The sequence below is a fragment of the Engystomops pustulosus genome, chromosome 4 (genome assembly GCF_040894005.1).
Source record: "Engystomops pustulosus chromosome 4, aEngPut4.maternal, whole genome shotgun sequence".
NCBI classification, from domain to species: Eukaryota; Metazoa; Chordata; class Amphibia; order Anura; family Leptodactylidae; genus Engystomops; species Engystomops pustulosus.
In genome coordinates this window covers 171,302,500-171,328,524 of record NC_092414.1, presented here as the reverse complement: position 1 = coordinate 171,328,524, position 26,025 = coordinate 171,302,500, and the positions used below count along the sequence as shown (strand labels likewise).

General features: G+C 41.0%; 1 long non-coding RNA gene across 1 annotated transcript; it reads left to right on the top strand.

Annotated features, from left to right (window-relative positions):
- The first annotated feature begins 24,439 nt into the window (after positions 1 to 24,439).
- Positions 24,440 to 25,954, top strand: LOC140127640 (uncharacterized). The gene is made up of 2 exons (XR_011855035.1): positions 24,440 to 24,819; positions 25,768 to 25,954. It is a non-coding gene; the product is annotated as an uncharacterized lncRNA (long non-coding RNA).
- The last annotated feature ends 71 nt before the right edge of the window (positions 25,955 to 26,025 follow it).

Here is a 26,025-nt window from a genome sequence, read left to right as displayed (position 1 = left end):
GCAATGATAAGCTAAGCTTTGATCGAGAAAAAATGAAATAAAAAGAAGATTCCTTTATGTTCCCGAGCTGGCTCCATTGTTTGGAGAAAATTTCCCCACTCTTTTCCTACTAGGAAATATGCTAATATAATTTGCAAGTTTGGATAAGGAAAACATTGGGGGTCATTTACTGAGGACCCGAATCCCTTTTTTTCGTCAGGTTTCCCAAATTTTTACAATTTGCGCCGAATTGCCCCTGGTTTTTGGCGCCTGAGATTGGATTGTGGCACATGGGCGCTGGCATGCATGCGACGGAAATCTGGGGGGGAGGGGGCATAGCCGTCGGAAAAACTGCAGAATATTTTTTTTAAAAAGTGTCGCTTGACATGCCAGCAACGGATGGTGAACTCCAGTGAACTCCGACGGACTACAGTGCAGCAGCGACACCTGATGGACATTGGGCGCACTACCTTAGTGAATCGCTGGAAGACCCGAATCCTCGACAGAGAACGCGCCGCTGGATCGCAACAGGACCGGGTAAGTTAATCTGTCCCAATGTCTCTTTTGGCTTCCTTGTAAAGCATGACTTTCAAGAAGCCTAATGAGATGATGTGTGAGGAGTGTTACCAGAGCCCCTGCTCTGGCTTCACAGGCAGTTTCCCTCTCCCTCTTCCCTCTTCCTGTTCCCTCAGCACTTCCCCCTCTCTCTGTTTAATGTAACCTCTTTGCAGCAAAGGAAGTTTCACCACTCAGCAGTGGGAGGGGGAAGTGCTCCCGCACAGTGTACCCTTTTGGCTCATTAGCATAACTTTAAAAGATTATTTTATGAGGAAGGAGGCCATAGATAACAAATCTAAGAAGATTATCACAGTCATGGTGCCTGGATCTATGATTATGTGTCCCTGCTTTATCATGCTTAATTTTGATGGTAGATTTCCTTTAAGGAACATAAGAATTTGGCTCCTTAGGCTTGTATGGAGACTTATAGGCCATGGGTGCCTCGCTTGGGATTCTGGAAAGAAAATATGCAAACGTCTTTTGAGTCTGAGTACCTATAGGTGGCACTTGTGACATAATTTCCTTTTTTTCTTTGTAAAACAGAAGCTTCATCAACATGTTCCTCTCTTTATAAGGTGAATTCTGTTAAATTGAATCTGAATCAGATTTCCTTTATTGCCTTTCCTCTGTATTATTAATATTAGAGCTTCTTGCTTTCTGTCACTTATTTGCAGTTCATATATCCAGATGCTGGCCTTGTTTGTCAGCACTTTCTTAATTTTACTTCTCCTGAAATGTTGACACTTAATAATATTCCGCCTCAAGATTAGCTAAGCTTCTTCTAGCGCATTCATAATAGTTTCTATGATATCATTGTTTGAAGACGTGTAAGGACATATTTGTTGACTCAAGCTGTATCATGCATTTCGATAATTCTATTACAACACCAGTTTTCTCTTATAAGGATTTAATAATTCACTAGGCAATGTCTATATTCTTATTTACTGCTCTGCATGCAAAGCGCTATTCTTAGTTTCTGAAGTCTTAATATTATATTATTTCTTATTTGGCATTAGTAATATGTAAAAACCTTAAAAAAAAACATTATTATATGATTTAACTATGCAGTGGTCATACGTTAGTGCTCAAATAGTAAATATCCAGTAGCGTAACAAGACCCCAGTGGGCCACGTTGCGAACTTAGAATCGAGCCCACATATACCCAAATCCCAGCTGCAGGCCCCATCCCACATGTAATACTTTAGAATACACGTATACCATCTATATACTCCACAGACGTATACACATACAGTATACACTATATATGCATAACACACATATATAAACACAGCACCATAGATACTCTACACACTCCATATATAGAGTACACATACAAATACACAGATGTCATATATAAAATAAACCTGAAATACAGGCGCACATCAATTTATACACCCACATCAATACCCTCATTGCTGTACAAAACTAATAATAAAGCAGCACTGAATACACCTCATACATAAATATATACCAGCCAGGAATATACTGCACATAACTATATAGCACCAAAAACCTACTGCACATCAGGGCTGCCATAAGGCAGATGGAGACAGCACTTAAAGTATCAGTTGTAGCTCCGGTCTTCTACCTTTGATCTGTCCTGGTCTTCATCTTGGCGGCTCCTCAGAGAAGACAATTCTTCTCCATCAGTTGCACAATTTTGATAACTCTACTAATTGATAATCTTGATAATCTCCCAATTTATATACAGCAGTGACATCCTCTTATTAACTTATGTTTAATATTTAGCAAACCAGTACCCCATTAATGTATATGTAACCCTGCACCTCATAATTAATTAAAGTAGCAGAGAAGCTCTCCCCCACCAATCTATATGTAGTAAGCAGTGTCCCCAGTAATTAATATGTAGCACAACTAGTCAATTTAGCATCCCCCTAAATATCCATCTGGCAGCCTCCAATTGTCCAGCAGCCTTCTGTTATTATAGGGTCCAGGATCCCCTCTTATAATATCCGTGATGCCCTCATCTCTATAATATACAGTCCACAAGCCCCCTCTCCCCTAATAAGGGCCATTACCCCCTCCACCCTTATTACCAGGAGCCATTATTCCCCCCTTATTATATACCAGGAGCAATTGCCCCTCCTTATAATATATTGGAAGCTACCCCCCCTCTTATTACATACAGCCATTATTCCCACTCCAACTCCAACTCCAACCAGTACCGGTTATTTCTCCCTCCATCCCCCTTATTACATACCTGTAGCCATTATCCCTCCCACCCTCCTTTGTTACATACGGGTAGCCATTATTCCCCCTTAATACCCCTTATTACATACCACTAGCCATTATATCACCCTCCATCCCCCTTATTACATACCACTAGCCACTATCACCCACCCCACCTTATAACACACCTGGAACCATTTTTCCCTTATTATAAAACAGGGGTCATAATTTACCCCCACCCTTACTGAATGCCAGGAGCGGGACGAAAAAAAAAATACTCACCTCATGAGCTCTGTTGGCGCCGACAGTAAGTGGTTGTCTTTATTGCACAGTGTCTCGGCTTTCAGCTGTGTCGGAGGACAGCTCGAACACAGCTGAATCTGTAATACGGTATCCGGGGGTTTCACAGACTTTGATATGCGACAGCCGCAAGCTCCCCCCTGCCCCCCCACAGCTAGTTTGTGGGATCTCTTTACTAAACACAGTACAGTCCCTCCCACTCAGCAATGAGTCAATGCTGTAGCATGCTTCTCTTTGGATACTACAGCACTGCAGAGGCGGAGGAACTGTTTTGAGTTCACTGAAGAGATCTTATACACCAGTACACCAGACCTCCTAATCCAACTAAAATACTGGAATATAAATGTATTATAACAGTTGTTAATAACTACACACAAAGGTATGGTCACAAAAATCTCCAGGGCCAATACCTAACACTGCCTTTAGCTGTGTATGGTCAAAACTGCTGGTAGTTCCCTTTTAAAACCATTGAAACCCAATCTCAATCTTATATTTGCTATCCACGGCCTTCTTCCTTCTAAAATAAACTTTTAAAATTATGTTAATGAGTTTGACGATCTCTAGGGGAGTGCTAACAGAGCCCTCCATGCTGCAGATCTAGCAGATCATGCTAGATCTTGATGGCAGATTTCCTTTAAGTGACAGAGAGCCTTATGAACCAGCTGTAGGCATCAGTACAATGGGTCGATAATAGATGCATAGATGGTACTTGAGCATTTGTCCTGTTTCTCCATTCAGAAGCAAAGAAGACAATAAAAGATGCAGGTGTAGCTTAGTTACCACACTTTGGCTATATTGTCTATATGCTGACTAAGGTAGTCTGAAATTCTTCTTCTTAACAGGTTATGGCCAAACTCCACCAAGTCAGTATTTACTTAAAGTACTCCCTTTAAGTCAACCAGCAAGCATGTATTACATAAAGTGCACCCCTGAATAAGGCTTCACGAGGTGGTAGAGTTCCCTGTCCATGCACCCTACCATTTACCCTACTCTGTTGGCCTTCCTAAAATGTAAAAATAAACCAGACCTGGTCTGGTCTCTCCCCATTCACTCCCATTTTAGGTAATCCCGACTTCTCCCCCGGGCTTAGCTAGTGTTTAGACAGCTGGTAGCTTCCGGACACTTTAGAGCATGTCACTTTATAGTGGAGACAGTGGTGGTGCAGAGATGAGTCCCTGATTGCCCCTCTTGATCTCCCTCGGGTGACCCTAGGTCTCCAATGTGCACAGAGATGACAGGGGCTCTCTCATCTTCTTATCAACTCTTAGTCCCCCCCACAGCATTACACCCTTCCTTATATGCTCAAACGGGAAAGGGGCATGGACAAGAGAAAAGATCCTCCTATTTGTCTATAAATTTATTTGCAAGTGGAGGGGCCCTTATGGGGGAAAAATTTTCCCCTTCACTTGCAAATATCTATATGTCCCAATGCGCGGAAGACATCATTTTTTTGGACAGCAGCCAATAATGGGAGTCAATAGCCTAGTTTGGCAGGTATATTGACGACCTGGTATGGGTTTGGAAGGGGTCAGAAACTCTGTTTTTTTCTTTTGTGGAATTTTTGCATAAAAATTAGATGAATTTACGATTCACCCATACTTATGGAGGAGAGTCCATAGATTTCTTGGACATTAATTTAAAAGGGTCTAATAGCAGAGTGATTGTAAAACCATTTAGAAAGAAAGTCACAGGTAACACCACACTATTAGCAACGTCTTGTCACCCCAGACATGTCATTAAGAATACAGGCGGTCCCCGGGTTACGTACAAGATAGGTTCTGTAGGTTTGTTCTTAAGTTGAATTTGTATGTAAGTCGGAACCGTATACTTTATAATTGTAGCTCTAGGCAAAAATTTTTGGGTCTCTATGACTAATGGATTTTAAAAATGTTAGTTTGTCATAAGAACCAGGATTAACAACTGTTATAGCTCTTTACTGTAGCCTAGGGTTAAAGTACAGTAAATTACCAAAATCCAGAGGGCTGTTTGTAACTAGGGGTCATAACTGTAAGTCACGTGTTCTTAAGTAGGGGACCGCCTGTATACCGTTTGGGGCTCAGTGGATAGTGATTTTGAGCAAGAACCACAGGATTTAGGCAATAGACTTAAATCCAGGCAATATAATAGATATGACATCACAACAGCTACTCGGAAAATCAATAATATATTACAAAAATCCCTGTTAGCTTACAATAATCCAGAAAAACGGAAAAACAAAGAAGAAACTGTCACCTTTGTCACATCATTCAGTAGACAATATGACCAGATAGTTAGCATCATTAGAATGTTTATTCTCATGTTAATACAGGAGCCAGATTGTGTCATCTGGGGTCAGATGCATTGCCAAGCAGGCACCCACTTTGGGCACCAGTCTGTCGCCTAGTATGTTCCTTAGTGAAGAATCCAAGAAACCAACCTGGCTCACCTATAGAGGGAACTTTGGTTGTGGCCACAAGCTTTGTAAAATTTGTGATTACATTAAGAAAGGAAATGTGGTCACTTCATCGGTCACAGGAAACAACTATGACATTAAGTCTTATATTATTTGTAACACCACCAATGTTATCTACGTGGCCTCTTGCGATAAATGTAACAAACAATACGTGGGACATACGTCCGGTCCTCTGAAAATCAGCATTAGATGACACTTATCTGATATCAGTAATAATTCTATGAATGTGTCTTCCATTTTAGAGATGTTCACGATAGACCGACTGATGTTTTTTCTTGGACCGGCCTTGAAAGGGTGTTCCAGCCTGTTAGAGGAGGTAACATGAAACGAAAATTATTAAATCGAGAAACATTCTGGATGTTTACCCTGGAAAGCAGACAGGCGAAAGGCTTAAACAAGCGATCAGATATTATATTGACATATTAGATATGATATCCTTATTATCTATAAGATTCTGATACTTGGTCCATCTTCTCCTATTACCATTTGCCTCATATGTCTTTGTATAACTGTATGTTATTGTTATTATCTCCTCTTGCGTTTCTTTGTTCATTGTACAGTATATACACATGCAGCAGATACTATTACAGTATATATATTATCGGTCCTTTCTCTTCCAATATAATGACATCCCTATTCTACGAATGTTTGTACCTCTTTCTTTTTTTACATTTGTTTTTAATTACCTTAGATCCTTGTCTGTCACGGGGTGTGGGGGTGGATTGAAATTCCCTTTGGAGATCATGTGATCCCTCACCTTTGCAGAGAGGATTCCCTGTCTTCTTCCGGGGGGCGTTCATCCCACATCACCTGTTCGGTGAGGTCACAGGGCGGGTTCTTTTAAATATGCCAACTAACATGTTCCTAGTAGATCATGATAAAGACACAACATGTTGAAACGCATTGATCTAGTGTACCTACATTTCTGTCTGCATGGATTTTGCCTAATAAAGAAGATTGTTTGATATATATCTGTAACCAGCGTGGTCTGAAGTGCCGGATTCTTTCTTACCTTTTTGCTGTCTATAAATTGGTTATCAGCATGATGTAACAGGAAACTAATTATAAACTGCTAACCAGATGGTACAGGGTACCCCTCGTGCTACACAAAATGTTTCCTGCAGTTTCATCGGCCTGCTGGTGATGTGGAGATGGAGAAGGAGCACTTATTCGCATCTTCTGGAGCTGCCCGACACTTGCCTTCATTTTGGGATTCAGTATTTGAGGTGGTTCACAAGGTGACAAGCAAAGTGTTAGGTGACAACCCCGCTTGGGTGCTTTCACACTATCATGAGGTTTCCCTTGCCACATTCAGAAGGTCACTTGGTCACTTGTTCTGCACCTCCTTAATTCAGCTAAGGCTTGCACCTCAGCCTGCTGGCACTCCCCTGACCCCCCTCAGTGTGGTTCAGAAGGGTTAACAAACTATATCGAATAAAAGGCCTGTTAAAAGCAGATCCCAAGAGAGCATTCCGTCTTCAGAAAACATGGTTTCACTGGACCTCTTTTATTTCCTCACCTAGATACCTCGACTTAACTCGGGAAGCTTCGGAGTCAGAGAAATCATAGATTTGACAGGTGACAGTGCCACGGGGGGATGGAGTCCTCTCCCCAACCTTTATCCCCTCTTAACTGCTATTTTCTTGCTTCTATCCTTCTATTTTAAGCATTTAAGTAATTGCAGTGGTCCTTCCCTCCCGGGAGGACTGATCCCTATTTCTGTATTAGATTATTCTTTCCTTTGTATCTCTACAAATTAATGTGCAAGATTTTTGTTAATTCTCTGTTAAAATTCAATAAAAATTTAATTATGTTAAAATTAAAAAAAAAATAAGGCTTTATGCACCTGACCACTTGCTGTTTGTGGGTTGAAAACAACAGGCTGTGTTCCATTTTTTGCAGCCTGTATATATCAACAGGTGAAAACCATTCCTTTTGCCGATGTCCATTATAAAAACACAATCAAACAGCAAGTTCAGGCACCAATAGGACCTTATCTATAGTTTGCGATATGGCTTTCTGGCACACTGACTGTAACTGTGCACATTAAGCACAAAAGTCAATGGGCGCCATGAATTAGCCGCCGTTTGTGCAGCCAGATTAAAATGTTTGTGTGCATGAGGCCGAAAAGTTAGGAATTCCACTTTTTAAATTTTTTAATGCCTTTCCTCTCTCCATTTTTCCATCAAGGTAAAGGATTTTTATTTCTCACATTGGGAAATTCATAGTGCACACTAGATCCTTACCATCTTACAAAATCAGATTTTCTGCAGATTACTGCTCAGCCAACAAAAGTAGAAGAAAAGCTTTATATAAAACATAGCTAGTGTATAATAGAAGTTCTTCTAAACAGGCCGGAGGGGTTTATGTTATGTCCTCTATTGCTGTAATAGTCAGAGACAAGAGAATTCAATAGAAGGCAATCTCTTTTATTAGCCCCTAGTTATGTGGTAGGATCACTAATGATTAGTGATTACAGACGCAAGAGTTAATTGAAAGCCAGAAGCCAATCGACTCTACAGCATTGTAAATGGGATTTGAGAACATCTTTTGTAATGGTAATAAGAAGAATTTAGTACATAGTACAGTCTTATGCCTTCATATCAGCTGATGGATAATATGTCTCATAGATCCTCTTCCCTAATGGGTCAAGAGTCCAGGCATTTATAGGATCATCTTGTGCTGGGTTGTGATTTTGTTCTGTCCCCTCCTATGACGTTGATTCACAATTATTAGCCTGTTCTCAGTTAGAAAGTGTATTGTACATCCATAGACCTCAGCCTGTATGCTGGCAAGCAATAAATGGTTCTGTTTGTATGTGGACGCAGGACATGGCATGTTTGCAGAAGAATTCCTCTGTTTGGTATTGACCCTGTGCCCTTATTGGCCTGGATTTGTAAGTTTATATTTGATTGATAGTCTCTCTCTCTCAATAAAGAAGTCCTGGGTTAAATCATGGGAAAAAAACACTTATTTCCATTCTATATGACTGGGGTTATTGTACCTATTATAATCATCATCAATGACGCAGCTAGAGATCCCATTGAGCAAATGTAGTGCCTGAAGCTGGCCATACAACTATCCATACACGTGGACACTTGGTCAATCAGTGAAGCAGGGGCAGATTAAGACTGCCATGGGCCCTGGACTATACAAATATTATAGCTTTTACAAGTCTGGAATCACTTCTTACGTGTGGTACTAGAATCTAGTTTCTTAGGGAATGAAGGATGTGTCCCTTCTGCCTGCTTTCAATCTGCTGTTTCCTGACCTTTTGAGGACCTTCAAAGGTCCTGAAATGGCTCTTGTGTGGATGTGTACTGAGAGCAAGAAGAGATGTAAGAGGATTTTATGGTTGAAGCCCTGGCCATTGGCCCCCTAGAAGGCTTAGACCCTGGGCTACTGCCCCCACCGCTTACATTATAATCCACTACGGAGTGAATGTATCCTGAACTGAGGGAAGGGAGGATGCCAATGTCAATGTCTTCGCAAAGATAAACAAATAATACAATAAATTATTATTTGTACAGCACCATCATATAACGAAGTGTTATAAAGATCATGTGGTAAATACAGTGGGTTGTAAAAGTATTCATAATCTTGACATTTTTAAATGTAACAGTCACATAGTAGAATGTATTTTATTGATATTTGATGTGAAAGTGCAACACGAAGTGGCTCATTTACTTAGCGGGTCCAGTCACGATCCACCGGCGCTTTCTCCGACGAGGATTCAGGTTCTGACGGGATTCACTAAGGTCCGTGCGCCCGATGTCCACCAGGTGTCGCTGTTGCGCCGAGGTCCGCCGGAGTTCACCTTCTTCTCCTCGGTGCATGTAAGCGACACAAATTCTTTTTTTAAATTCCACAGTTTTTCCGAATCCGTCGGGTTTTCCGACGACCACGCCCCCCAGATTTCCGTCACATGCAAGCCGGCGCCGATGCAACACAATCCGATCGCGTGTGCCAAAAACCCGGGGCAATTCAGGGAAAAAACGTTGCAAAGCGGTAATATTCGGGGAAACCCGGCAATTCGGCCCCTTAGTAAATGAGCCCCAAAGTTTCAAGCATTTGTGCACTGTAAATAAAATGATACAAGCTTTTCCAAATTTTCCTAATTAAAACTTATGATAGTGTAGCGTGCATGTGCATTCAGCTCCCTATACAGGAGTCAATGCAGGACCAGCTTAGGCTACAATTTTCCTGGCAATGCAGACAGAGGCATTTCTATGCTCTCTTCACACACGCACACACTGTGATGCGGTGTGTTGCCGCCTGATGATGTCACGCCATGTGGGTGAATGGATGTGGCTCTGCCTGCATTGCCGGGAAGCCAGAAGATGCAGGAAGAAGACCAGCCGGGGAGAAGAGGACGCCGTAGGTGAGCGCCTATAATATTTATTATCAGACGAAAATTCTGCTGCCTCCTGTTAGTCTTCTCCTGTTTGCTAAACTGCTCAGATCTATCTTCAGAGAAGACTCATTTTACTTCATACTAGCTGTAGATCCCAGCATTGCCCAAGATAGTAAATAACTGGAATCAGAATCAGTTAAAGGAGTATTCCAGGAATAAGCATAATTCATGCACAAATATAAAATATAAGCTAATATGTAATTAGTTGCTATTTGAAATTTGGCTCCCCTTAGCAGAAATTGTAATATAATGTAATGTAATGAAGAATTAAAATGCTACTGGCCCTTTAATCAGTCCATTGATTTTTTCTCAGTGCAGAGCAGACACAGGACAGAAGTTGGTCACTGGTCACATGTCCACATCACATGTCCTGCACCTACCTGGTCATGTGATCATCCCTATGTTTGGCTGTAGTTGGTTGCAGTGCATCCAGTATGACCACTGTTGTGGTGAAGCGTCATCTCAGTGATGTAATGTGCAGGGATGGCAGTTACACATCATTACTATGGTACCAGAGCAGGACAGTCTGTTACATCATCACTGGGAGCAGAACATAAGATAGAGGAGGAGTTACTGAGAACTAAAGGATCATGGGACTTGTAGTCTAGGCAGCCATTTTGGTGATTACTCCACCTACTTTAGAAACATTTTGTGAATCATAAAATCAAATCACTGAAGCTCCATTTTGTGACTAATGACATTAAGTTTTGTTATTTTCATTTATTTATAGCATTACAGCATTAGGGCTTTTGTATCAGACGTTCCTATTCCCGTAATACCCCTTTAACAAAAAAATAAATCTATATATCTATCTCTCTCTATCTCCCTGTTTGTCTTTTACTCACTCTCTCTGCCTGTCTCTCTGTCTCTATCCTTATCCATCTTACCTCACACATAAGCTGTCTCTTACTCATTGCCTATAGCAGTGATGGCAAACCTTTTGGAGACTGAGTGCCCAAACTACAACCAAAAGCGACATATTTTTCACAAAGCGCCAAATGCCAATTTAAAGTAACTTATTGCTCCCGGCTCTGTCACAGATTCGAACGTATTGGCATCCTGAAGACACCAATACAGTACAAAGATGGAGCAATTTGGTTTATTATTGTAGCTTCCCTCTAACAGGATGAATCACAGGCCCTGAGAATGGGCTTCAATGATAATCCAGTTCTGTCCACTCCTCCTGTACTTCAAGTCACTTTAAAATAGTGCTGAACATGGCACGTTCTGGGCTCCCTGTGACTGCAGGAGGAGGAGTCCTGAATGGTGACCTTTGTGCTGGGTGATGGCTTGGGTGCCCATAGAGAGGGCTCAGAGTGCCACCTCTGGCACCCGTGCCATAGGTTCGCCACCACTGGCCTATAGTAACCCATCAAAGCTCAGAGCTCATATTAATAACCTGTGGCAAAATATTAACCAATCACGGCTCGGTTTTCAACTGCCACAGCAGCAGCAGACAATGGCTCCTATGTGTGGTGGTTAATAAGTGTATTTTGGAAAGTGCAGGGTGAAAATTCCGGCTCAAAACCGCATCTATGACGTTCCATGAGTCACAGGGAGTGATTGTGCAAAATTTAGTGACTGTAAATGCGACGGTGCAAAGAATAAAGGAGATGTGTCATTTGGGGTGCACAGTAAAAAGTGTAAAAACCAAGCCCACATGAAAATGGCGCAAATCTATTTTTTCAGCAATTTCACTGCATTTTTTTTTTGGTACTAGCAGCAGCATTTTTATTTATTATTTATATTTATTTTATTACCTTATAAAGAATGGCAGGGCCATTATACAAGCACTTATACCACTTGTGTCAACCCCTCAAGATCTTATGACCAGGGCCCTACTGTTTCATATGGCACTGTTAATACTCTGTAATGTAATATTTTATTTGCATATGTCTGATATGATTTGTAAAGCGCTACGTAATATGATGGCGCTATCTAAAAAATATTCTTATTACTTTTATTATAAGGGTAGATGCCTGTTTGCATCCTGGTGGCATAAGTTTTTCACCAATACAAAGAAACTCAAACTATAACATATGAGTTTGTATGGATATAAATTTTTGAAAAGGAGAGATTTGGATAATAGCTGCCAATGCAATACACAACTGAATACAGTGACTCTAAATTTACAGCTTTGTTTTAATTCAATGCCATGTCAGTATCATTCAGCTGTAGCAGACAATAGGATATATGTACAGTAACTCCTACAGCTGACATTAGAATCAGTGACAGCGTAGACGCAGACCTGATGGGTGTCTTCTTTTGTCTCTCCAGAAAGTATCTGGATACCTCTATAAACAAATGAATACAGATGCATGACACATGGGTGTCGGACGTAAAATAAAAGAACAATAACAATGGTTACATTTACGTAGAATTTTTTTTTTCATTAACGGCATGAATTGACCACGAGATTACAAAGCAAAGCTTGAAAACCCTTCAAATAAAATATTATAAAAATATGGCTTCCGTTTATGGGAGACTGGTCGCAATGAGATTTCAATATACTCAATAAGTATTGTAAATTCATACATCTGGAAAAGAACATCATCTGTGAATATACTGATCGTTTTTGGTGCTGAACAAAAAGCGTCAGAGAAGTTTAGCGGAAATAAGAGGACATAAATCTTGAAATATATTCTAACATATCACTACGTACAATTTACTGTTATATAAGGTGAAAAATAAACCATGACTATGTAAATCTATACTTAAATTATACAGTAACTCCCACCCCCTCACCTCTAAAGAAACAAGCACAAAGGAAAGGAACACACTCTCGGTAAAACTGAATTACCGGTATGCTGAGATAGCAGAGAGGGAGGATGAGACAGTTTATTAGCCTGTGAAGCTGTAGCTCTGGTAATGTCCCCCAGGGCCCTGCTGCCTCATTAGCGTAACTTTAGAAGTTGATTTTAGAAGGAAGGAGGTCAGGGATAAAAAATATGACAATATTTTTGATGGCAGATTCCCCGTAAGGAAAAAATTGCTTAGCGGATCCGTTCAACAGAAAATGAAGGCAGCTGAATTATTTGCTAACCATGGAAAAAGTTTATATGGGAATGTTGTGGATTATCAAAACGTGGCTGTTTTACTGGTTCATTCTTGAGAAATCACATTCAGAAAAGGTAACTACCTGTGTTCAACTTCTGGAGCCTTGTCTTGTGGGCATGTTCTCAACAGTGACTCCGTGACTCCAGCTGCTGCTTGATGCATGACAAGAAATGTAGAAGTTAGTTAGTTCATATGAAAAATCACTGAAGAACAATAATTCTGATGCATTGTCTAAATATCTATTTGGGAAAACAACAAACAGAACTACCGAATATACTCGAGTATAAGCTGACCCGTGTAGTAGATAGCCAGTCCTGTGAAGTATATAGTCAGCCCTGTGTAGTATATAGCCAGAAAGCCCTGTGTAGTATATAGCCAGCCCCCTGTAGTATATTGCCAGCCAGCCCCATGTAGTACATAGCCAGCCCCATGTAGTACATAGCCAGCCACCTGTACTATATAGCCAGCTAGCCCAAGTAACATATAGACAACCCTACGTTGTATATAGCCAGCTAGCCCCCAGTATGCTCAGCACATAAAAAATAAATAAACTGGGTACTCACCTTTCACTCTTCTTACTTCATGTGCAGGTCAGCGACAGGTCCACAAGCGGCTGACATCATAGTGTGTATAATGCCGGCGCACATGAAGTAAAGAATCCAGGGCGTCGGAATGGTGAGTACCCAGTTTTTTTTCTACACCCAAGTATAAGCCGAGTGGGGAACTTGGCTTATGCTCGTGTATATAGGGTATTTACTTAATTAGTTGCCAGGTCTGTTCATTATAGAATATCCTTATCCTCTTGTCTTATTTCCTCATGCAATCATTCATATTGTTTTCTACTTACGGAAAAGAGGCGGCAAAAGGTAATGATAAACCATTCATCTCCCTAGATGTAAACCCCATTCTTATCCAGTGCAGTGTATATTAGAGAAAACAAACAGGACCAGGTCTGTAATTACATTATTTGCTGAATGGGTTCAATTATCTGGTGATATTACAGAGACTGCAGCATCATATAAAAGACAAAACTAAAGAAAAACGTGTGCATTTATCCACATTATTAACAGATCCTGAAGAATTAATAGGTTTTTCAGTGTGAAATGTGAACAGTACAAAAACAAAACGGTCCTTTATTTCTAAGCCACAGAGGACACTGTCACCGGGCTTTTACCTACCAAACTAACAGATCCCTCAGATACGGCATAAAATGTCCTTTTATGTTTTCCCAGTGTTAGACTGGGATGTGTAGAACCAACCAGTTTAATCTGCTCCCAAGGTAAAGCCCAATACAGTTACATGAAAATAATACCTGACACACATTCATAATCCCTAGAAAATAGCTATTGCTAATTCATTTTCTGACATTACCTATGTCCCTTGTTTTGGGGTCTTTAATTCAGAGATGTAACTACAAGGGTAGCAGCCACTTTGGGGCCTACAGTGTCAGGAGGGCTCTGGCATTTGGGGTATTGGGTGTGTATTGGGAGTTTATATGCTGTATGTCTGTATATACGGTATTGTATGTGTGTATATGGTCTATATGTGTGTATATGGGATGTGTATATGGTGTATATATGTGTGATGTGTGTATATACTGTATGTATATTAATGTTGTATGTGTATATATGGTGTGAGTATTTGATGTACCATATATACTTGTGTATAAGCACAAAAATGTGCTGAAAAACCCCACCTCGGCTTCTACACGAGTCAATAAAAATAAACTTACATACTCACCTTCCGGTGCCCAATACTTGCAACAGCTCCCCAATGCTCCTGTCCCCGTGGCTCCTCCTCTGTCTTATCTCTGCTGTAACAGCCGGCAGAGATGTGTCCTAAAAGGGCTTGACTGGCTATATACTACAGGGTGCTGGTTGGCTATATACTACAGAGTGATGGCTGACTATATACTACAGGGTGTTGGCTGGCTATATACTACTGGGGGCTGGCTGACTATATACTATTGGGGGCTTGTTGGCTATATATTATTGGGGGCTGGCTATATTCTGGGAGACTGTGACCAATGCATTTCCCACCCTTTGCTTAAACTCGAGTCAATTAGGGGCCTCGGCTTATACTCGGGTTGGCTTATGCTCGAGTATCTATGGTATGTATATAAGTATATAAATGTGTCTACATATCAGTGTATGAATGTGTAAAGCACATGTGTGAGTATACAAATATGTATTTTTTCTTCCATCATGGTTGATGACATAACAATGTCCAGAGTTCTCTCTTTACATGTCCACCTGCAAGAAAATCCTTCTAAACATCTGTTGATATAACACAACTAAATTATATGGTAAAAAAAAATTTATTGTTATATGTTTGGGCCTTGATATACCACTAGTCCATGAAAGCCATAGCATCCACATACCTGTATCAATACCAGACATCTTACCAGAGAAGATGGAGAAAGCTCAGAGAGGAAAAAGTACTTATCCTGGCTCGACAAACCGTGAAAATGGATTGCCGTTCTTTATCAGAGAGGGATGGACATCCTCAATGAGATACATTCTAATAAATTATCTCAAAGTCTCTGGTTATACATGCAAAGGATCTCATATAAGTGTATGGCTATATATGTAATATGTGAAATATATAAGGGTCTGGTTATACATTTAAAGGGTGGGTTATTTGGAAAAGTGCCTGGTTATAGATAGGTTTGTCTCGGACAGAGAACATTCCACCATGGCAGATGACATCATATTGTCCTGATGTATGTAGGTCTGATTATGGGTTATTAATTGAGCATACTATTAATTGATATCTCTGTAAGGGGGCACAGTATATATTGATGTCTAGGAAGGGGAGCACAGTATATATTAATGTCTCTGTAAGGGGCACAGTTTATATGGAAATGGTCAGTGGATCGCACTTTTGTCAGATTTTCAAAATTTTCCTGATTTTCGCCGATGCGACAGGTATTTAACTGGGGATTGTGTCGCACACAATCGGATTGTGGTGCAGTTGCGCTGGCTTCCATGCGACAGAAATTGGGAGTGAGCCGCCGGACGATCCGACCGAATCGGACTGAGCGCAGGAATTAAGATTCGAATTGTGTCACAGGACAATGCACTTACATGCACCAGGAATAAGAAGGTGAACTCCAGCGGACCTGAGTGGGGAAGCGACACATGCAAGATATCGGGTGCACGATCTTCGTGAATCTCGGCAGAATGCATTCCCAGATGGACAATGCACATTAGGAGATCGCGACAGGACATGTAAGTAAATGTGCCCCAGTATTTATAGATCTCTCTGTAATTTGGCTCAGTATATATGAATGGATCTGTAAGGGGGCAACAATTAAATTGATGGCTCGGTTATGGGAAACGCTATGGGGCACATTTACTTACCTGGTCCCTGCTCGATCCCCGAGGTGCGTTGTCCACCGGAATGCCCATCTGCCACGATGGAAGATTGATGAAGATTGTGCGCCCGATTTCCTGCATGTGTCGCTTCCCCGATGAGTTCCGCCGGAGTTCACCATCTTCCTCCCGGTGTATGTAAGTGTATTGGATGGGACACAAATTGATTTGTAAAACCCCGCGCATTGTCCGAATCTGTCAGAGCATCCGTCGGCCCGATTTGTGTCGTTTGAAAGCCGGTGTGATTGCGATGCAATCCCCAGCGCGATCCCCGAAAACGTCGGAAAACCCAACAGAAATGCGGCCGCGGGACCTTAGTAAATAAGCCCCTATATATTAATGTCCCTGTAGGGGGTCACACCATGTGTAGATGTTTCTATAAGGGGGCACGGTATATATTAATGGCTCTGTAAGGGTGTGTAGCAGATATAGATTTCTGAGTAGGGGGCACAGTATATATAGTTTTCCCTGCAAGGTGCACAGTATACCTAGATATCTCAGTAAGGGGGGGGCAGTGTAGGCATATAGTATGTCTCAGTCATATGTAGATGACTCTGAAAGGGGGACAATATATATCAAATTCTCTGTAAGCGGCCACAGTATATATAGATCTCTCTGCTAGGGGACACAGTATATATTGATGTCTCTAAGGTTCTGTAACAGATATAAACTTGTTTCAAAATCCATGTTAAGGAGATGTAGGTTCTCTTCCAATTTTCTCTAAAGGTATATGGAGATTAAACAGAAATTCCGTTCTCTTCTAAGGCAGTAAAGCACCTATTTAGAGAGGTCAGGATGGCTGTAGAGATTATGAAGGAGGGTCGGGAAAAGACCATTTCTGAGTGAATACAATTCAAACTGAATGAACACAATTCGTACAGAGCTCCGTAGAATTAAAAGAACTTTTAAACGCTTACTCACTCATGCACAGTTGCCCTCCTAGGACGCTGAGATTTATGATGGGTGTCGGGGCTCATCATTGAAGTCACACATGCTGATGGTTCAGAACCCCACAACTTAATCGATATATATATATTGGACAAATATATACCAATTGGAGCTTATAACTGATATTGAACCTCAGAACGTACATTGTATGTGCCCTGTGCTGTCTTTGAGGGACCAACATACATCTATGCCGGAAACTGTTTGAAATACCATGTGTAGGACAGGAAGATTTCTGGCGCTCGGTGAGTCCTCAAAAATGCCTAAAGAAGCAACGTGTTTCGGCTCAGTATGTGAGCCTTCATCAGGCATACTGTTACATAGTTGACAATGTGCTTACATACAAACATGATGGTATACTGACCGCGATTGACCCAGGAAGCCTTCAAAGCAATGAAGGCTCACGTACTGGGCCAAAATGCGTTGCATCTTTATGTATTTTATCCTTTCCAACAAAATTCCTCAACCTGAACTACGATTTGTAGCCTTTAAGGACTCACCGAGCGCCGGAACTCCTCCTGTCCTACACCGGGTATTTCCACTGATCTTTTGCAACCCCGTCCACTGGAACGGGAACTGGTGACACCAGGGGACCACCGGCTGCTGGTGCTACACCATATATAATACATGCACATATGCTCATGTCAAAAGGTGAGCGGCTTTCTTGTCAAATTATACTTGTTTCACGCCATCTATACATATTTCACAAGGTCAGCGCTTCCTGTCTGTTTCTTGTTTCCTTGAACACCCCTCTGGAGGAAACCTGATAACTTTGGAGAGAGGTGTCTGCAAACTGTTTGAGAAATGCTCTCTTGGAAATCTGTTGTAAAATCTATATCAGGATTCAGAATTTTGGACCTTCATATGTATAATTGGTTTTCATAGTTTTTTTGGATTGTATTGTATTTTACTATATACAATATTGATTTTGTAGGCTATATATGAAATATTAAAAGTTTTAGGATTGCTATATCACAGTAATCTTGTATATTGTTGGAGACAAGTGGGGGGGGGGGGGGGGTACTCATATTGGTGCTGTAAACATTTTCTATTCTTTTTATTTTATAATTTCCAGTCTTTTTGTGCACAAGACAGTCTCAATTTCAGACCCCATAAAGTAAATACAATTTATTGAGTAACCCCACAACTGTGTTTATAGCCGCTATTATGTCTAAGGGGGTTTATTGACCTATAGCCCCAGTAGGGATCACAAACATGTGCAGGATGAGGAGTAATTTTTAAGGACGTTTAGTGAAATCGTTATTCACATATGATGCACATTAACAATTTCACCCCAAAAGTTACATTTCATTTCTTTGGAGAAGATATAAATACAGTGAAGCTTCATGAGAGCGCCATTTTGAAAAGACCATTACCTTATCCATAAACAATTTCCAAATTATTTCAGTCCCACAATATGATATCTATTGATCCAACATTTGTGCATCTCCTTATGTGTGTAGTAATGATCTGTGCACACTAGCAGGGAGATCGGCATATAGGTAGGGAAATGCTATTAAGGATATTATGTTACACATTTTCTACATTTTGACAGTTTTCATTGTTTGCATTTTTAAAGATCTTTCCTTTTGTACAGATACATCACACTCTCTAGGGTTCTGGACTGACTCTTCTTTTGACAATAATATACTAGAAAACATCTGTGTTCTTTATTATCACTTGGAGAATTTTAGGCCTGTTGGCATCTACTTCGGAGGTCTCCATTTCAGATTCAATCATATTTGTCAGAAACATAGCACTGTAGGTGTCTGTCATGTGACTAATCCGTCACAGCTTGAATTCTGTTTTGTTGACCCTAGGAGTTCTTCCTTTGTACAATTTAGATGTTTTAATGTATTTATGTTTTTTTGCTTTTGTGGGATTGCCAAAAAAAAAAATATATATAAATGTAACATTATATTAAAATAACAATATTTTTATTTTATTTTTAAAGTATTAGCCCCTGGCTCTTAAAGGGAACCTTACACCTACTTTTACACCATGGTGTTACATCAGGTGAGGTATCCATTCTAGAATTCCCTCTATGTAAAATCTCACCAATTGATCTATTAAAAAAAAAAAAAATCACCTCCATGTCAAGTTAAAATCGGGAGTAAACCGTCATCTTTGCCAGAGAATAGCCAGGCTCAGAGGGGTAGTGTCACTGATACTTGTATTTTGTGTTATATAGCAGCTGGAACAGGATACCAGAACCATGGTTCTAAATACTATAGACCCCAAGAAATAGGCATTTAAAGTGATGCTCCCCCTTAAACCTCTCAGCCTGCCTCATCTTTGCCCTACATGAGTCAGGGAAACTGGAAGGGTAGCAACATTAAAGATGCCCAAATATTGGGCTTAATAATGCTTAGAACAATGGAGTTTTTGGCATCAAATTAAGGCTACATTCACACACATATGGGGTACGCATATACGTCCCCCATAGCCGGCAATGGGCGCATGGTGCAGCACCGTACTGTTGCGTAGCCAGGGGAAAGATACAGCGCAGTGTGCCATATACACTCACCGGCCACTTTATTAGGTACACCATGCTAGTAACGGGTTGGACCCCCTTTTGCCTTCAGAACTGCCTCAATTCTTCGTGGCATAGATTCAACAAGATGCTGGAAGCATTCCTCAGAGATTTTGGTCCATATTGACATGATGGCATCACATAGTTACCACAGATTTGTCAGCTGCACATCCATGATGCGAATCTCCTGTTACACCACATCCCAAAGATGCTCTATTGGATTGAGATCTGGTGACTGTGGAGGCCATTTGAGTACAGTGAACTCATTGTCATGTTCAAGAAACCAGTTTGAGATGATTCCAGCTTTATGACATGGCGCATTATCCTGCTGAAAGTAGCCATCAGATGTTGGGTACATTGTGGTCATAAAGGGATGGACATGGTCAGCAACAATACTCAGGTAGGCTGTGGCGTTGCAACGATGCTCAATTGGTACCAAGGGGCCCAAAGAGTGCCAAGAAAATATTCCCCACACCATGACACCACCACCACCAGCCTGAACCGTTGATACAAGGCAGGATGGATCCAAGCTTTCATGTTGTTGACGCCAAATTCTGACCCTACCATCCGAATGTCGCAGCAGAAATTGAAACTCATCAGACCAGGCAACGTTTTTCCAATCTTCTACTGTCCAATTTGGATGAGCTTGTGCAAATTGTAGCCTCAGTTTCCTGTTCTTAGCTGAAAGGAGTGGCACCCGGTGTGGTCTTCTGCTGCTGTAGTCCATCTGCCTCAAAGTTCGACGTACTGTGCGTTCAGAGATGCTCTTCTGCCTACCTTGGTTGTAACGGGTGGCGATTTGAGTCACTGTTGCCTTTCTATCAGCTCGAACCAGTCTGACCTCTGGCATCAACAAGGCATTTCCGCCCATAGAACTGCCGCTCACTGGATGTTTTTTCTTTTTCGGACCATTCTCTGTAAACCCAAGAGATGGTTGTGCGTGAAAATCCCAGTAGATCAGCAGTTTCTGAAATACTCAGACCAGCCCTTCTGGCACCAACAAACATGCCACGTTCAAAGGCACTCAAATCACCTTTCTTCCCCATACTGATGCTCGGTTTGAACTGCAGGAGATTGTCTTGACCATGTCTACATGCCTAAATGCACTGAGTTGCCGCCATGTGATTGGCTGATTAGAAATTAAGTGTTAACGAGCAGTTGGACAGGTGTACCTAATAAAGTGGCCGGTGAGTGTAAGTTGTTATGGAGAGGGGTGGGGGTGAGCGCGAGTTAAAGGGATTGTCCACTTTCAGCAAATAATTGATATAGTTTGTGTAATGAAAAGCTTTCTAATATACTTTCTGTATCAATTCCTCACAGGTTTGTAGATCTCTGCTTCCCATTCTTATATTGAAAGCTTCCAGTGGATAGAAATCTGTCCATTGTCATGTGATGGACATGCAGGTGCACGAGTGTAGTCTTCAATGCAATACACAACTGAATACAGTGACTCTAAATTTACAGCTTTGTTTTAATTCAATGCCATGTCAGTATCATTCAGCTGTAGCAGACAATAGGATATATGTACAGTAACTCCTACAGCTGACATTCGAATCAGTGAGTGTAGACGCAGACCGGATGATTGTCTTCTTTTGTCTCTCCAGAAAGTATCTCTATAAACAAATGAATACAGATGCATGACACATGGGTGTCGGATGTAAAACAAAAAAAATTAATAAAAAATACAAAGGACAATGGTTACGTATACGTAGAATGTTTTTTTTATTAACGGCATGAATTGACCATGAGATTACAAAGAAAAGCTTGAAAACCTTTCAAATAAAATATTATAAAGATATGGTTTCCGTTCATGGGAGACTGGTCGCAATGAGATTTCAATATACTCAATAAGTATTGTAAATTCATACATCTGGAAAAGAACATCATCTGTGAATATACTGATCATTTACAAGGCAGCATGTCAGTGCTGCACAAGGTCAGAGAAGTTTACCGTTACCATAAATAAGAGGACATAAATCTCGAAATATATTCTAACATATCACTATGTACAATTTACTGTTATATAAATTAAAAAATAAACCACCTCTATCCCATTAAACTCTGAGTATGTAAATCTATACTTAAATTATACAATAACTCCCAACCCCTCACCTCTAAAGAAACAAGCACACAGGAAATGAACATACTCTCTGTAAAACTAAAATTTAAGTAGAAAGTTGCTTTGGAAGCAGAAAGAGAAAGCAGCAAAATATTTAAAAATTTTTAAAGGGAATGTTATGGGGTTATAACTTATTATTCAGGAACAGCAGCACTCATGCAGGCTTTATCTGGTACTGCATAATGAAAGGGGTTTTCCAGCTATAAATATGAATTACCTATCATAAGAATAGGTTATTCATATCGGATTGACAGGGTCCACCACCCATCACCTGCATTGATCAGCATAGGCTGGAACAAAAGCAGACAGATCCATTCTTTGTATAGTGGTTGAATCTACTCACTGCAGCTTAACCTCTATTCATTTTACTGTAGACCACCTCCATTACATTGATCTGACCACTACATACAAAATGAATCAGTCTTCATATTTTGTTCTCGGAGAACAGCTAATTTATGTGGGTGCCGATGTGATATTGGGAACCTATGCTATATTTTTGACTTGGAAACCCATTTAACTTCAGTGGAGCCATGCTTCAATACCACACAATGCCAGCGGAGTGCCAATGCCTCTGGAATAAAAGCAGCAAGATATGTGCCTGGGGTACAGTTTGCTAATGTTAAAAGGCTAAAGAACCTGTGATGATGTCACCCTGGTCACATGACATTAGGCCACGCCCCTCGACTCACTAAAAATAACTCTGATTTTGTGGAAATCTGAGAAAAACAATTTTTAGCTTAAAGAAGTGTGTCAGATAGTTACAAGGGCTCTATAGGAACCTGACAATCGCTGTATTTGTGAAAAATGTGGCGTCAGGTTCGCTTTGAAGTTCATTTCAGTTATACATATACTGGTAGTATGGAGTGATAATATACTTTGCTCCACCAGGAACGGTGTGTTTCCTAGATATCTACAATGTGTGCATCTCAAAACCCTGATAAATCCTAGAATTTCATTTGCATCTTCTTTGTTGGAGGAGAGAAACAAATGCTCTCTAAAGACTACTAGAAAAGCAAAGATCTTTATCCGGTTTCTTTCACCAATTAGAATTTTAACCTTTCAGCTTAAAATTAAAGCCCCTCAACTTCCATTTCCAATATCTATGCATTTTGTACCCCCCTTATTTTAAGTAGCGTCGCTACATTTCTGCTGAAAATTAAGCATATGTATATTAATACCTGATACAAGAGTAAAATACACATTTGCAATCAAAAATATAATTTTAGTGCCTTGGCTTTAAATCATTTTTAAGTAAGGCTCCAAGGAGTGCACCTCATCTAATGCTTGCATCATTTTTGTCAGCAAAGCACCACTGTTGTACACCGATTTTGTCTGGAATTGCAGCTTATTCTTGCTCAATTGAAATAAAAATGAGTTGCAATACCAGCCACAACCCCCAGGAGCGCTGTTGAAGACTAAAAAAATAAAGCGGATTCTTTAGCCTTACCCCAGTTCAAGTTTTTTAATACCTTCCTACTATTCATTGAAGCATTACACACTCCACGAAGCCAACCATGAGGCGGGATCTAGCATAACCCTACGCTGGTCTTCTGCTGATTCAGACACAGCGGACTCTACAAGTGGATCACACAGCACCCCTGCTTCTGGTATGCTAAAAGCGCTGGCATTCATTTGCTCTCTTTTCTTAAAATAAGCAACACTGTTACTTTAAACACAGACATGCCATTACAAAGCGCACAGGAAGTCTGCAGCCAGCTTGCTTCATTTGCTTAAATGAACTGGTAATTAAAGCACAGATGAGGTCTTGCAGTCATTAAATAGCTAATCAAAAAGGAATGACAAAGTACTTGGACGCTATTTTTAGCTTGTTTTTCCCCTACAACCACACAAAATGGAACACACACTCAAAAAAAAACAACAAAAAAACAAACTAAGGGTAAGACACCACAGATCACATAGCAGCATACAGAAAGAATTACAATCACATCCTTGTGGATATTTGGCAGTGTCACACACTTCCCATGGGTTAACCCTTTACAAGCACACAGTCCGTAGGCGCTGCGCTTATAGGGTTTATGTCTGCGATCAATTTGTAACAGAAACAATAGATGTTAAATATAGCTTTACTGGATCAACTATTGTGGGGTCAAACTCCCTTGTAGTGTTTATACACTTCTTTTCCTCCGTGGTCTGAAAAACAGAATTTCCCTTAAGAATTTTTCTTTTGCACGGAGCAGGAACTTTTCTAAGGCTGGCGCCACACGTAGCGCTTTGTCTACGCTTGCAAACAAAGTTGCGCCCACCGGGGCGGGCCTCGGCCCCACCGCATCGGCGTTTCTATGGAAACGCCTGCGATCGGGATCGAGCCGCCGGTGTTTCGCGTTAAATTAAATTAATTAACGCAAAACACCGGCGACTCGTTCCCGATCGCAGGCGTTTCCATAGAAACGGAGATGCGATCAGGCCGAGGCCCGCCCCGGCGGGCGCGACTTGGTCTGCGTTCGCAAGCGCAGACAAAGCGCTACGTGTGGCACCAGCCTAAGAGCCTCTCTGCTTGACTCTGCTTTTTAGGTTGGCTGATAACAAGAGTGTTTAGTCTGCAGGATTTCCCCCCAAACCGAACTTTGTATCACTGGACTGAACTGACATTTTCAGGGAGATTTATCATCAAGTTTCTGAGGTAAAATGTTCTAGCTGCCCCTATAAACCAGTCAGGGCTCAGCTTTCATTTTGTAAACAGCTGTGAGGAAAAGAAAGCTGAGCTCTGATTGGTTGCCATGGGCAACTAGAATAGTTCTGCCAGCTAGTTCTCCCTCAAAAGGAGCTCAGTGCTGTGATCCAGGGTTCGGTCTGAAAATGTGTGAGCGTTTTTCTTAGAGCACACTCGCTTGTGGACCACAAAGAGAATCCTTTACCAGCACTGACCTTGCGCATAACGTAGGTAACCATATGTTCCAAGCTTTAACCACCTCTTGTTTAGTGTTAACTAGCTCTATAATAGGGGCCTAAAGCCTGCTATAGGCCCAAACTGTATATCTAAGTCCTGCACATGGAAGTAGTGGTAATCTACATAGTGGCATAGTCTATTGAATGCTGTATTGTAGGGATATATACCCCTAATATAATTATTACTATTAGTTAGAACAGTGCCTCATGGAGGTACCTTAAAACATAATGGAGTCCTACAAACCTAAAGATACTGTTTAATATAAATCTCTGTAAGAATACAGGTGCAGGTTATAGCTCAAATCTACGGCAGGTCCGCACAATGGGGCTTATTTACCAAGGGTCCCTTAGCCAAATTTTTGTCAGGGGATTGTGTCGCAATCGCGCTGGCTTTCACACGACACATTCAAATTTGTGTCGCAAGCCAAGCACTTACATGCACCGGGAAGTAGAAGGTGAACTCCGGCGGACCTGAGCGGGGAGCGACACATGCAGGATATCGGGTGTAGGATCTACGTGGATCGCGGCATTCCGGATCGGGGATCGTGACTCGGGCTGGTAAGTAAATGTGCCCCAATATCTTTCTATCTATTAAATTCAAGATGGACCAAAGTTATGATCCATTTGAGAAATCTACTGTAATGCGTATGTCTTCAAAATGTTACTCTACTTTCTACACCTTACCCACTTCCCCATCCACTTTTCCATACTGGAGTCACAAAATCTTTGCATAAGTGAGCTCAAAATGTAGCAAATGCCTATGAAGCAGAGGTCTCATAAAATCAAGGCAAATAATACCATTAAATATTGTATAAAGCACAACGTTCTGCCATTCAATCTCCTCAGCACATCAACACTGCAGTCATGTCACTGAACATCTAGAAAGGTCTTCAAATCAATTTTTAAAGGCATGTTCCCTTCTTATTCCAACCCTAACAGTGCCCATCACTCACTAAAGACCTACAATGAGGGCAAACGATGCAGCAAGATGGCAGAATGCAGAGTACGAGGATGACATTGCCGTGACCGGTGTTGTGCCTGGGGAGCCGATATGAAGGATTGCATGTATCACTGCTTCTCCTGCCGCTATAATGTAGCCTTGGGTTAGGAAGAGCAGCAGATTGGGTGCTTATGTTAAAACAGTTCTCATCTTTAATTCAGGCGTGCGGAGATACTCAGACACCTGGAACTGGTCAT